The sequence below is a fragment of the Macaca nemestrina genome, chromosome 9, assembly GCF_043159975.1.
Source record: "Macaca nemestrina isolate mMacNem1 chromosome 9, mMacNem.hap1, whole genome shotgun sequence".
In the NCBI taxonomy this organism is placed as follows: Eukaryota; Metazoa; Chordata; class Mammalia; order Primates; family Cercopithecidae; genus Macaca; species Macaca nemestrina.
Window position 1 is genome coordinate 115,382,614 of NC_092133.1, and position 13,160 is coordinate 115,395,773.

General features: G+C 42.4%; 1 pseudogene; it reads right to left on the reverse strand.

Annotated features, from left to right (window-relative positions):
* Window positions 1-12,281: 12,281 nt before the first annotated feature.
* LOC139356113 (non-histone chromosomal protein HMG-17 pseudogene) lies at window positions 12,282-12,669 on the reverse strand (annotated as a pseudogene).
* Window positions 12,670-13,160: the final 491 nt, after the last annotated feature.

Sequence of the window (13,160 nt, forward strand, 5' to 3'; positions counted from 1 at the left end):
ATCCACCTGCCTCAGCCTCCCAAAGTACTGAGATTACAGGCATGAGACACCACATCCTACCAAAACTTACTCTTTTAATGTATATAGCACAGATACAGATTCAGTAGATAACCAAACATCATATATTCATGGTATTAAAATTACTTGCCCCTGACAGGAGTGATAATTTCAAAAGATTGGAAAACACTGAGTTAGGGAACTAGTAAGGAAGCCAAAATGGCCACAATGAAGTGAGCAAGGGAAAGTATAGAAGAAGGCAAAAAAATATTGGGAAGTGGCTTTTATTCTGAGTAACACTGGGGATGATTGCAAGATTTTTAACAGAGCAGGGATGTGACTTAATTGAGATTTTAATAGCATCTCTCTGGCTGCTATGCTGAGCATAGACTGTAAAGAGACCAGTAGGAAGTGATTGCTGTATCCCAGGTGGAAGATGACGAAGCTTGGTCTGCAGTGGTAGAGGTGGAGGTGGTGAGAAGTGGGGGACTCCATATATATTTTGAAGATAACGCTGACGGGATATGCATGTATTGAATCTGGGGAATAAAAGAAAGATAAGAGTTGAGTATGACTCCAAGTTTGGCCAGAAGAACTAGAAGGATGGAGCCGTCATTGACTTAGATGGAGACCATTGGGAGAAGAGTAGGGAGAGGACTGTCAGCAGTTCAAATTTGGTGTGTTAAGTTTGAGGTGCCTAGTACATATCCAAACACAGATGCTGAGTAAGCAATTGAATGCAGGAGTCTGGAGTTCAGCGTAGAGACTCAGGCTGGAGATACAAATCTGGGTGTTATGCATTAGACATTAAATCTGTAAATTGCTTTAGGTAGTATTGTCATTTTAACAGTATTAATTCTTTCCATCCATGAGCATGGGGTGTTTTTCCATTTGTTTCTATCCTTGGCAATTTCTGTCACCAGTGTTTTGTAGTTTTCCTTGTTGGGGTCTTTCACCTCCTTGGTTAAATTTATTCCTAGACACTTTCCTGTAGCTATTGGAAATAGAATTGCCTTCTTGATTTTCTCCTTCAGCTAGTTCATTGTTTGTGTATAGAAATGCCGCTGATTTTTGTTTAAAAATTTTGTATCCTGCAATTTTCCTGAATTTATCAATTCAAATAGTTTTTTGGTAGAGCATTTAGGTTTTTCTACATATAAGATCATGTCATCTGCAAAAAGGGACAATTTTACTTCCTACTTTCCTATTTGGATGCCCTTTATTCCTTTCTCTTGCTTAGTTGCTATGGCTAGAACTTCTATTAATAATACTATATTGAATAAGAGTGATGAGAGTGGGTACAACATTAAAAGGAGGGGGGCAGGAAAAGAGGAATAGAGGAACAAAAAGAGAAAACTAATCAAATGAATGATCCAAACCCAGACATACCAATAATTATATTAAAGAGGAATGAACTAAACACTACAATTAAAAGGCAGAGATTGTCAGAATGGAAACTTACTCTATTTTTTTCTAAAAGAAATGCAGTTTAAATATAGAAACACATACATAGGCTAAAAGCAAATGGAAAAAGATGTACCATGCAAACAGTAAGCATAATAGGATTTGAGTGGCTATATTAAGGCCAGATAAAATAGACTTCAAGAAAAAAATATTTCTAGAGATGAAGAGGGACATTTAATTATAATTAAAATTATTCCACAGCTAATATTTTATTGAATGGGGAAAAACTGAAAGCTTTGCCTCTAAAAACTGAAACAAGACAAGTATACCCCTCTCATCACTCTTATTCAATATAGTATTATTAATGGAAGTTCCAGCCATAGCAACTAAGTAAGAGAAAGGAATAAAGAGCATCCAAATAGGAAAGTAGGAAGTAAAATTGTCCCTTTTTGCAGATGACATGATCTTATATATAGAAAAACCTAAATGCTCTACCAAAAAACTATTTGAATTGATAAATTCAGGAAAATTGCAGGATACAAAATTTTTAAACAAAAATCAGCAGCATTTCTGTACACAAACAATGAGCTAGCTGAAGGAGAAAATCAAGAAGGCAATTCTATTTCCAATAGCTACAGGAAAGTGTCTAGGAATAAATTTAACCAAGGAGGTGAAAGACCCCAACAAGGAAAACTACAAAACACTAATGACAGAAATTGCTGAGGATACAAACAAATGGAAAAACACCCCATGCTCATGGATGGAAAGAATTAATATTGTTAAAATGACAATACTACCTAAAGCAATATACAGCTTTAATGCAATCTCTATCAAAATACCAATGACATTCTTCACAGAAATAGGGAGAAAAAATCCTATTATTTGTGTGGAACCACAAAAGACCTTGAAGCAATCCTAGCAAAAAGAACGAAGCTGGAGTCAGAACACTGCCAGACCCCAAAATATACTACAAAGCTGTAGTAACCCAAACAGCATGGTACAGGCATAAAAACAGACACATAGACCAATATAACAAAATAGAGAACTCAGAAATTAATGAGTATATCTACAGGCAACTAATTTTTGGCAAAAGTGCCAAGAACACTCATTGGGGAAAGGACAGTCTGTTCAATAAATGGTGCTGAGAAAACTGAATATTTATATGCAGAAGAATAAAACCAGACCACCACCTCTCAGCCTATATAAAAGTCAACTCAAAATGGATCAAAGCAGGTGGAAGGGGTGCATAAAAACATAAAAATAAAAATAATGGATCAGAGACCTAAGTATAAGACCTGAAACAATAAAAATACTAGAAGAAAGCATAGGGAAAATCCTCCAGGACACTGATTAGGAAAAGATTTTATGAATAAGACCTCCAAAAACACAGGCAACAAAAACAAAAATAAACAAATGGGATATATCAAACTAGAAAGCTTCTGCACAGCAAGGGAAGCAATCAACAGAATGAAAAAGCAGCCTACAGAATGGGAAAAATATTTGCAAACACCTTATCCAACAGGTAATTAATATCCAGAATATACAAGGAATTCTAACATCTCAACAGCAAAAAATAATCTGAGGTTGGGTGCGGGGGCTCACACCTGTAATCCCAGCACTTTGGGAGGCTGAGGCGGGTGCATCACCTGAAATCAGGAGTTTGAGACCAGCCCGGGCAACATGGTGAAACCCCGTCTCTACTAAAAATACAAAATTAGCCGGGTGTGGTGGCACACACCTGTAATCCCAGCTACTGGGGAGGCTGAGGCAGGAGAATCACTTGAACCCAGGAGGCGGAGGTTGCAGTGAGCCAAGCTTGCACCATTGCTTTCCAGCCTGGGTGACAGAGTGAGATACTATCTCAAAAAAAAAAAAAAAATCTGATTAAAAAATGGGCAAATTATCTGAACAGACATTTCTCAAAAGAAGACATACGAATGGTCAACAAAGATATGAAAAAAATGCTCAGCATCACTAACCATCAGGGAAATGCAAATCAAAACCACTATAAGGTATCATCTCACCCCAGTTAGGAGGACTATTATCAAAATGACAAAAAGTAACAAATGCTGGCTAAGATGTAGAGAAAGGGGAACTCGTTACACATTGTTGGTGGGAAAGCAAACTATACAGTCACTATGGTGAATGGTATGAAGGTCCTTCAAAAAGCTACAAATGGAACTACCATATGATCCAGCAATCCTACTACTGGAAATTTATCCAAAGTCAAGGAAATCATTAGATCAAAGAGACACCCGTACTCCATGTTTATTACAGTACTATTCACAATAGACACGATATGGAATCAACCTAAATGTCCAACACCAGATAAATGGATAAAGAAACTGTGATATTTATACACCATGGAATACAATTCGGCCATAAAAAAATGAAATGTCATTTGAGGCAACATGGAAAGAACTAGAAGACATTATGTTAAGTGAAATCATCCAGGAACAGAAAGTTAAACACTGCATGTTCTCACTCACAGGTAGAAGCTAATAAAAGTTGATCACATAGAAGTAAAAGGTAGAACAGATCCTACTAGAAGCTGGAAAGGGTAGGGGAAAGAGAGGGATACGGAGATTTGTTAAAGGATACAAAATTACACTAGGAAGGAGGAATAAATTCTAGTGTTCTATAGCACTATAGAATGACTAGAGTTAACAATAATATATTAATATTACAAAGTTTCAAAGAGCTAGATGGAAAATATTGAATGTTCCTACCACAAAGAAATGATAAATATTTGTGAAGATGGATATGCTAATTGCCCTGATCTGATCACTATAAATTGTATGTATCAAAATATCACTATGTACCCCATAGGTATGTGCAATTATTATTTGCCAATTTAAAAAATAAACTAAATTTTAAAATTGTCCATTCATCAGGAAGACATAACCATATGTGTGTATATATATCTAATAATAGGTGTTTGAAACACATGAAGCAAATATTGATATAGTTAAAGAGAAGAGAGGCATTTTCACAATTATAGTTAGAGGTTTTAATATCTCTCAGCAATTAACAGAACAACTAGGTAAAGAATAGAAAATACACAGAAAGACCACGCATGGTGGCTCACGCCTGTAATCTCAGCTACACAGGAGGATTGCTTGAAGCCAGCAGTTTGAAACCAGCCTGGGCAACTTAGCAAGATCCCATCTTTATAAATAAATAAATAATACTTAGAAGTTCTGAACACCATTGACTACCTTCCTATAACACCACATCTAACAAGAACAGAATACAGATTATTTTCAAGTATGTGTGATACCAGGATAGACTATATATATATATATATATATATATATGTATATTCTCTGACTATAATGGAATTAAATCAGAAATTAGTAACAGTAAAATAATTAGAAAAGCCACAAATATTTGAAAATTAAACACAGGCTGGGTATGGTGGCTCACACCTGTAATCCCAGCACTCTGGGGGGACGAGGTGGGCGGATCACCTGAGGTTGGGAGTTCAAGACCAGCCTGACTAACATGGAGAAACCCCATTTCTACTAAAAATACAAAATTAGCCTGGCGTGGTTGCGCATGCCTGTAATCCCAGCTACTCGGGAGGTTGAGGCAGGAGAATCGCTTGAACCCAGGAGGCGGAGGTTGTGGTGAGCTGAGATTGCACCACTGCACTCCAGCCTGGGCAACAAGAGCTTGACTCCATCTCAAAAACAATAACAACAACAACAAACAAACAAAAACAAAACAACAACAACAAAAAAACAAAAAACACGTTTCTGAAAAATCTATGGGTCAAAAGAAAACATTATCAGAGAAATTAGAAAAGATTTCCAACTAAATGATAATCAAAATAAGCCGGGCAGAGTGTTTCGCGTCTGTAATCCCAGCAATTTGGGAGGTTGAGGTCAGAGGATTGCTTGAAGCCAGGAGTTCCAAGACTAGTCTGGGCAACATAGTGAGATACTGTCTCTACAAAAAAATAAGAAAAAAACATTAGCCAAGTGTGCCTATAGTCTCAGCTACTCGGGAGGCTGAGTGGGGAGGCTCACTTGAGCCCAGGAGTTTGAGGCTGCAGTGAGCTATTATTGTACCACTGTGCTTCAGCCTGGGTGATACAGCAAGATGCTAACTATAAAAAAAAATTAAAAATAAAAATAAAAAAAGTGAAATACAGCCAAAGCCATGCTTAGAATCTAGATGCCCAGCATAGCTCACCCTAGTCTATATTTTGAATATTCCTGATCTTTTAATCCTGCCTCAACCAGGGAGAAGGTCTCACTGAATGCCTGGAGCTCTGCGAAGCCAAAGCTTCTTCAGGTACACACCCTCTTTTACAGGAGGCCTCGGAGCGGAAGGAGAAAGGAGCAGGCTGGCTGTGGTACAGATTTACAAAAGATCCGCGATCAAAGGCCATAAAAGACAGCCGGTTTCTGCCAAGTCCGAGCACTTTAAACATCACCATTCTGAATAAACGACATGAGGAAATGCCCCAATAAGGTGCTGAAAACTGGAAAGATAATTTTTCCCCACTCCCGTGTAGATACGTCATAGTCTTCGGCTTTTCAGTCCAACTCTGATTCAGTTTTCTAGATAAATAAACCCTCCCAAGACCTGATTCTGTAGCTTCGCCCGAGTGGACGTCATTCGACGTCAATGGAAGGTCTGCCAGCGTAAAAACGTCTTGACTGAGGCCTGAGCTGGTATTTGCTCAGGTACCTCCAAGGCTCAACAAGAGTTCTGCTTACGTGTCACCAGTAAAAGTCATTTGCCAAGGCATGAATAGTTTATAATCACAGTAGCATGGCAAGAGAAGTAGCTCTCACTTCTCTCTTGATTGACAGGTGTCAGTGTTGAAACTCATTTTGCCACCTCACACACCTGAACTCTCATTTCGCAGCTGCCTGTTGGTCTCCATGTTCTTCTGTTCCCTGAACCCATTTCTTGGTTAACTCAGATCACAGACACTCCCCTCCCCCAGGCTAGAGAGAAGCTCCTCGCTTCAACAGTCCACACTCACACCAGGACCAGTCTTGAGGCTGTGTCAAGAAGGCCCCACTTCCCTCTGTGTTCCTTTGGGCTTAGTGACCTCCACTATCTGGGAAGTCTTCCCTTTGTCAAACCCATACATTTTGCAAAGTTTTAAAATTTCGTTTCCCGGCCGGGCACAGTGGCTCACACCTGTAATCCTAGTACTTGGGGAGGATGAGGCAGGCAGATCACTTGAGGCCACGAGTTTGAGACCAGCCTGGGCAACATGGAGAAACCCTGTCTCTACAAAAAATGCAAAAATTAGCCGGACGTGGTGGTGCACTCCTGTAATCCCAGTTACTTGGGAGGCTGGGGCAGGAGAATTGCTTGAACCTGGGAGGTGGAGGTTACCATGAGCCAAGATCGCACCACTGCACTCCAGGCTGGGAGATGGAGCAACACTCTGTCTCAACAACAACAACAAAAAAAAAAAAAAGAAAAAAAAAATTCCCGTTGAATCAGCCTTAGCTGAGACAAAGAGAGTTGACTCCCATTCCTCCCATGATGCTCCTTTGTGTATTTTTTTTTTCACGATGGGGGTCTTCTTCTGTCCCCCAGGCTGGAGGGCAATGTCACAACCATGGCTCACTGCACCCTCTACCTCTCAGGCTCAAGTGATCCTCCCACCTCAGCCTCCCTAGTAGCTGGGACTACAGATGTGCGCCACCACATCCAGCTAATTTTTATTTTTGTTTTTTGGTCGAGATGGAGTCTTTCTCTGTTTCCCAAGCTGGTCTTGAACGCCTGGCCTTGAGCGATCCTCCTGCCTTGGCCTTTCAAAGTGCTGGGATTACAGGCATGAGCCAGTGCACCCAGCCAATCCTTCATGTATTTGAGGACCCTTGAATGACATGGACTAGCCCTATTAATGACATTAGTCACTCGAGTTCCTTTCTCAAGATTAGTCACCAATGTAGCTGTCCCATGGCCTCTCTTCCATCTCGGGGTACTGCTCCCTTTTTGCCAAGGTCAGCCCTGAATGCTCAGTCTGCTGAAGGCCTGACCAAGACAGCACACTGGCAGCCCTCAGCTCACTCGTCAGTTCCCTAGCAGTTCTGAGCCTAGGCTGTGTGCTGCTGTTCCTTCCTCCATGTCACCCTCCCTTGGTGACTCTGTTTTCGCAGAGCATTGAGAAGCGGAGCTTATGGCAGGGCTTGAAAGGCGGGGACCCTACATGTGGCAAACAGCACTGATCGCATCTGTGCCACTCCTTGGCACGCTGGATGGGGCAAGACGGCTTCAGTAGCTGCCTCTGCCTCCTCTGCCAAGAATAAATGCCCAGACCTTAACTTTTGTTTTTTTGTTTTGTTTTGGTTTTGGTTTTGTTTTGAGACGGAGTCTCGCTCTGTCGCCCAGGCGGGAGTGCAGTGGCGGGATCTCGGCTCACTACAAGCTCCACCTCCCGGGTTCAAGCCATTCCCCTGCCTCAGCCTCCCGAGCAGCTGGCATTACAGGCGCCCGCCACCACGCCCGGCCAATTTTTTGTATTTTTTAGTAGAGATGGGGTTTCACCGTGTTGGCCAGCATGGTCTCCATCTCCTGACCTCGTGATCCACCCGCCTCGGCCTCCCAAAGTGCTGGGATTACAGGCTTGAGCCACCGCGCCCGGCCCCAGACCTTAACTTTTGTGAGAAGAACTTCCTGCACCATGTTCATTTCAGAGTGTGCCTCTTCTACTCACAAGACAGGGCTCTTCCCCAGCTGCAGCAGCAGCCTCAGGGCCACCACCTCGGGTTCAATGTGGAGACTCCAGACGCACAAGGCAGGGCCTGGAAGGGGCTCCAGGAGACAAGGCAGGGGGGGATGGAGCACATGGGCAGCCTGCCTCTCTCTGCCAGTTTCATCCACCTCCGCCTGGGCCCCGCCATTCCGCAGGAGGAGAGGAGCTGGGTGTTGACGGGGAGAGAATTTACCTGCTTGGCACTCCAACCCATGGCTAAGGATCCTTCACCCACCAAACTTCACAGCAAGAAGGGTGAATGCAGCAGGACTCACCCTCCACCCCCCCACAGCCAGGAAGTAAAGGGAGGGCCCCCCAGTTCTGCACCCAAACTCCCTCTGGGAGCACCCTAGGCTCAATAAAGGGTTCTCCTTCCATCTTATTTTACTTCCAAATACTTATTTCCTTTTTATTTACTATTTATTATTATTATTAGAGACAGGATTTCACTCTGTTGCCCAGGCTGAAGTGCAGTGGCATAATCACAGCTCACTATAGCCTCGTCTTCTTGCCTCAGCCTCATGGTAGCTGGGACTACAGGCACCCATCACCACACCTGGCTAATATTGGTATTTTTTTGAAGAGACAGGGTCTTGCCATGCCGCGCAGGCTGGTCTTGAACTCCTGGGCTCAAGTGATGCAACCGCCTCGGCCTCCCAAAGTGCTAGGATTACAGGTGTGGTGGCTCACACCTGTAATCCCAACACTTTGGGAAGCCTAGGCAGGTAGATCACCTGAGGTCAGGAGTTCAAGCGCAGCCTGGCCAACATGGTGAAACCCTGTCTCTACTAAAAATACAAAAATTAACCAGGCATGGTGGTGGGCGCTTGTGATCCCAGCTACCCAGGAGGCTGGGGCAGGAGAATTGCTTGAACCCCGGAGGGAAAGGTTGCAGTGAGCTGAGATCCCACCACAGTACTCCAACATGGGCAACAAGAGCAAAAACTCCATCTCAGAAAAAAAAAAAGTGTGTGAAGAAGGCAGATTTCACGTTAGGTGTTTTTTTTTTAATCACAATACAATAATGAGGGTTAGCTTGAACACCTAATTTTTCACCTATTTTCCCCTTATTATTGAATTGTAAGCAATTTTCTTCTTGTCATTAAATATCTTGGAAAACAAAATAAACAAGTCATAAATTGTGAAGTAATGTTTGTAATACACACATCAATAAAAAAAGAGGATCTTCCCTATAGAAAGAGTTTCCTAAAATCAATATTTTATATGATCATTCTTCACTCATCAGATCACCAATATATAATAAGAATGACAGTGCCTGGGCCAGAAAGGGTGTGACAAAGGGCATTCTCTTCAATGTTGCTGGCCAGATTAACTGGTCCATAATGTTGGAGGTCAGTTTGGCATTGTCAAAAGTCTTAAAAATAGATATTCCTTTTGGCCCAGCAATTTTGCATCTCAGAATTTCTCCTAAATATTAAACAATCAAGTAATGTTACAGGTACAAGAATGTTATCTAAAGCACTATAAAAAATTAAGAAAATCCTCCAGACCAGCTTATTGAAGCAGGCAAAAGAAATTTTTTAATTAAAAAACTTAAAAAAAAAAACCTGATGTCTAACAACAGATGGTTATCAGGAAATAAATGATGATATTGCTGTTCTTAGAATAATATGTGGGCAGTAAAAATAATCATGTGGTTCTATGTTCCTTGATATGCAATGATATCCATCTATATGTTAAGTGTAAAGAGAAGTTAACAAAACAATATGGATGGGATGATTCTAGTTTTGTAAAGATATATTTTGTTTGTATAAGTTAACTAATTAAAAATATCTGGAGAGATATGTGTGTGTGTGTGTGTGTATATACATACATATATAAACAGTGGTTATCCTTGAATAGAATAAATAAAGGATATTTTATTTTCCTCCTTACATTTCAATATTTTCCAAGCAGTTTTTTTTCTTTGTTGATACAGGGATCCTGATCTGTTGCCCAGGCTAGAGTTCAATGGCACTATCATAGCTCACTTTGGCCTCAAACTCCAGGCTAAAGTGATCCTCCCACCTCAGCCTCCTGAGTAGCTGGGACTAAAGGCATGCACAACTATGTGCAATTTTTAATTTTTGTAGAGATGGGGTCTAATGATGTTTTCCAGGCTGGTCTCAAATTTCTGAGCTCAAACGATCCTCCTGCCTTGGCCTCTCAAATTGTTGGGATTACAAGTGTGAACTACTGCAGCTGGCTTTTTTTTTTTTTTTTTTTTTTTTAATGAGCATGTGTTAACTTTAAATTGGGGGTGGTTGTAGTAGTGGTAACTTTCCACTTTGAAAAAAAACATTTCACAAAAACATAATAAAATAGTTGTGGTCCTTCTACACGAAATGACTGAGCAGTTACCAAAAGTCCAATTTTGGTTTTGCATTTTCCCCCTAAGACAGAAAGCTCTGTTTTGTCCACAATGCTCCTGGCAGAGGCTATGTTCCCTGCGTTCCCCCGCGTCTTCTCCCCAGCCCTTCTGAACAGGTTGGCTCGGTTCAACCTAAATAACAATCAGCTGGTTTGACTCTAAGTTAAGTCCTTGGAGCAGAAGGTACAGATTAGTTTAATCTCATAAATAAACTAATTCCTCTGGAAGCAAAGACAAGTCACAGCTTAATTCAGATCTTCTTCCAATCAATGAAATCCTCGCTAGTGTGGACCAGGCGATCAGCTCAGGCTAGCAGCCGGATGGGCAAGGACGCATGTGTCTGGCCAGGACCCTGGGACCCCAGCCAGTAACATACAGTACTAGTACCCTCACAGTGGCCATGTAATTTATCATTCAGACAGAGACCTTTTTTTTTTCTTGAGACAGAGTCTTGCTCTGTCACCCAGGCTGGAGTATAGTGGCATGACCTCGGCTTACAGGTATGTGCCACCATTCTGGCTAATTTTTGTATTTTTAGTAGAGACAGGGTTTCACCATCTCAGGCTGGTCTTGAACTCCTGACCTCGGGTGATCTGCCCGCCTCAGCCTCCCAAAGTGCTGGGATGATAGGCGTGAGCCACCTCACCCAGCATAGAAACACTTTTGAGAGGGATATTTAGGGTTACTTGAGGTGCCAGTTCAACAAACATAAGTAGAACATTGCCAAGAAAACCAGGCTGTAGGGTCGCCCTCCCCAAGGTGCTCATGGCTTTTAAGCTGAGATGGAGGCCTGCGGTCAGCACCTACACAAGCACAGTCCCACCTGCTCTGCCCTACTCAGGAATTCCTGAGAAATAAGAGCAGTCAGCTTCACCGGATTTATGGGTGACTTTAGGGTCTAACAGGGAGGGCTGAAAAAGAGCTCAGAAAACAAAGGTGGGTTCTTTCTTTTTTTTTTTTTTCTTCTTTTTTTTCCAAGCCAAACTGTATCCAGCTTTATTAAAGATACTTTCCATAAACAATCATGGTATTTCAGGCAGGACATGGGCAGACAATCGTTAACAGCATACAACAACTTTCAAACTCCCTTCTTCAACGGACTACCCAAAATCAGAAAGCCACTGTAAAACCCAATGAAGTCTTCATCTGATGCTCTGAACAGGGAAAGTTTAGAGTGAGGGTTGACATTTCACATTTAACATGTTGTTTAACAACTTTTCACAAGCCGACCCTGACTTTCAGGAAGTGAAATGAAAATGGCAGAATTTATCTGAAGATCCACAATCTAGAAATGGAACCACTGCTGTTTTGACAGGTGCCATCTCAGTGGCATCACTGGGAAGTCCAGATTGCCTGACACACTGGTAACCAATGACTAGGGGTCAGTTCCCAACAGATGTCTGGGCTTAAGGGAGTTAAGTCTATGCTGAAAGATGGAAAGGGAGAAGAGGACATAAAAACAAATTTGTTTTTCCATAGTACAAGGCTTTTGTGCCAAGGTGGCCATGTGTGTCAAAGCCAGGGAGTCCCTCCTCCTGGGAACCAAGAGGAAGTCTCTCAAAACTAATAGGGAAAGGTGTTTTCCCCACATCAATCCAGCTCCGGAGACATTCTATTAGTGACATATGCCCCTTCCCCCAAAAACAACAACCAAGTGTTCGGTATGCTAACAACATAGCTTTAAAAAAAAAAAAAAAAAGACAAAATTCTGCATTTTTATACAACCTGATAAAAAAATAGTATTTCAAACTGTACAGTCACCAGAAGTACACAGTTATCAAAAAGGCACACACGTCACTTGGCATCTCCAGCACCTTCAGCTTTCTCTGCCTGGTCTGTTTTGGCATTTCCGTTTTCTGCAGGGTTATTCCCCTCTTTGCCAGCATCAGCTTTTCCCTTTTTCCCTTTGGGTACCTTCTCTCCCTTCTTTGCAGGGGCCTTTTTAGGCTTGGGCTCTGGCTTTGGAGGAGCAGGTTTAGCAGACAACCTCGCGGATCTTCTTTGTGGTTCGTCCTTCACCTTGACTTTATCTTCTTTAGCATCCTCTTCAGCCTTTCTCTTGGGCATGGTGGCGTCGGCGGCGGGACGTAGGTGCTGGACGCGGGATGCAGCGCGCGCGGGCTTTGGTCGGTCTGGGGGTCGTTCTTGCCTCTTCTTCTTCACACTGCTCGGGGTTCTTACTTTCTTATTTCACAAGCCTGGTTTTGCGTGTTTGGCAGGTGTTGCAGAAACCCCCTGAGCGGAATAGCCCAGTAGCATGCCTGGATAGAGAAACACTGCTCCGTGCACACTTGCACGGAGCCGCCCTGAGTCCTTGCAGGCCTGCAGGCACAGACAGGGCCGCTTTGGAGGTCACTCCTGCAGCTTCCTGGGCGCTGTTATCTCCAGTCTGAGGCTGGACCCTGCTCTCTGAAACCTCACTCAGTCACTTTCTTTTTTTCTTTTCTTTCCTTTTTTTTTTTTTTTTTGAGACGGAGTCTTGCCCTGTTGCCCAGGCTGGAGTGCAGTGGCATGATCTCGGCTCACTGCAACCTCTACCTCCCAGGTTCAGGCAAGTCTCCTGCCTCAGCCTCCTGTGTAGCTAGGATTACAGGCGCCTGCCAACATGCCTGGCTGATTTTGTATTTTTACTAAAGACCGGGTTTCACCATGTTGGCC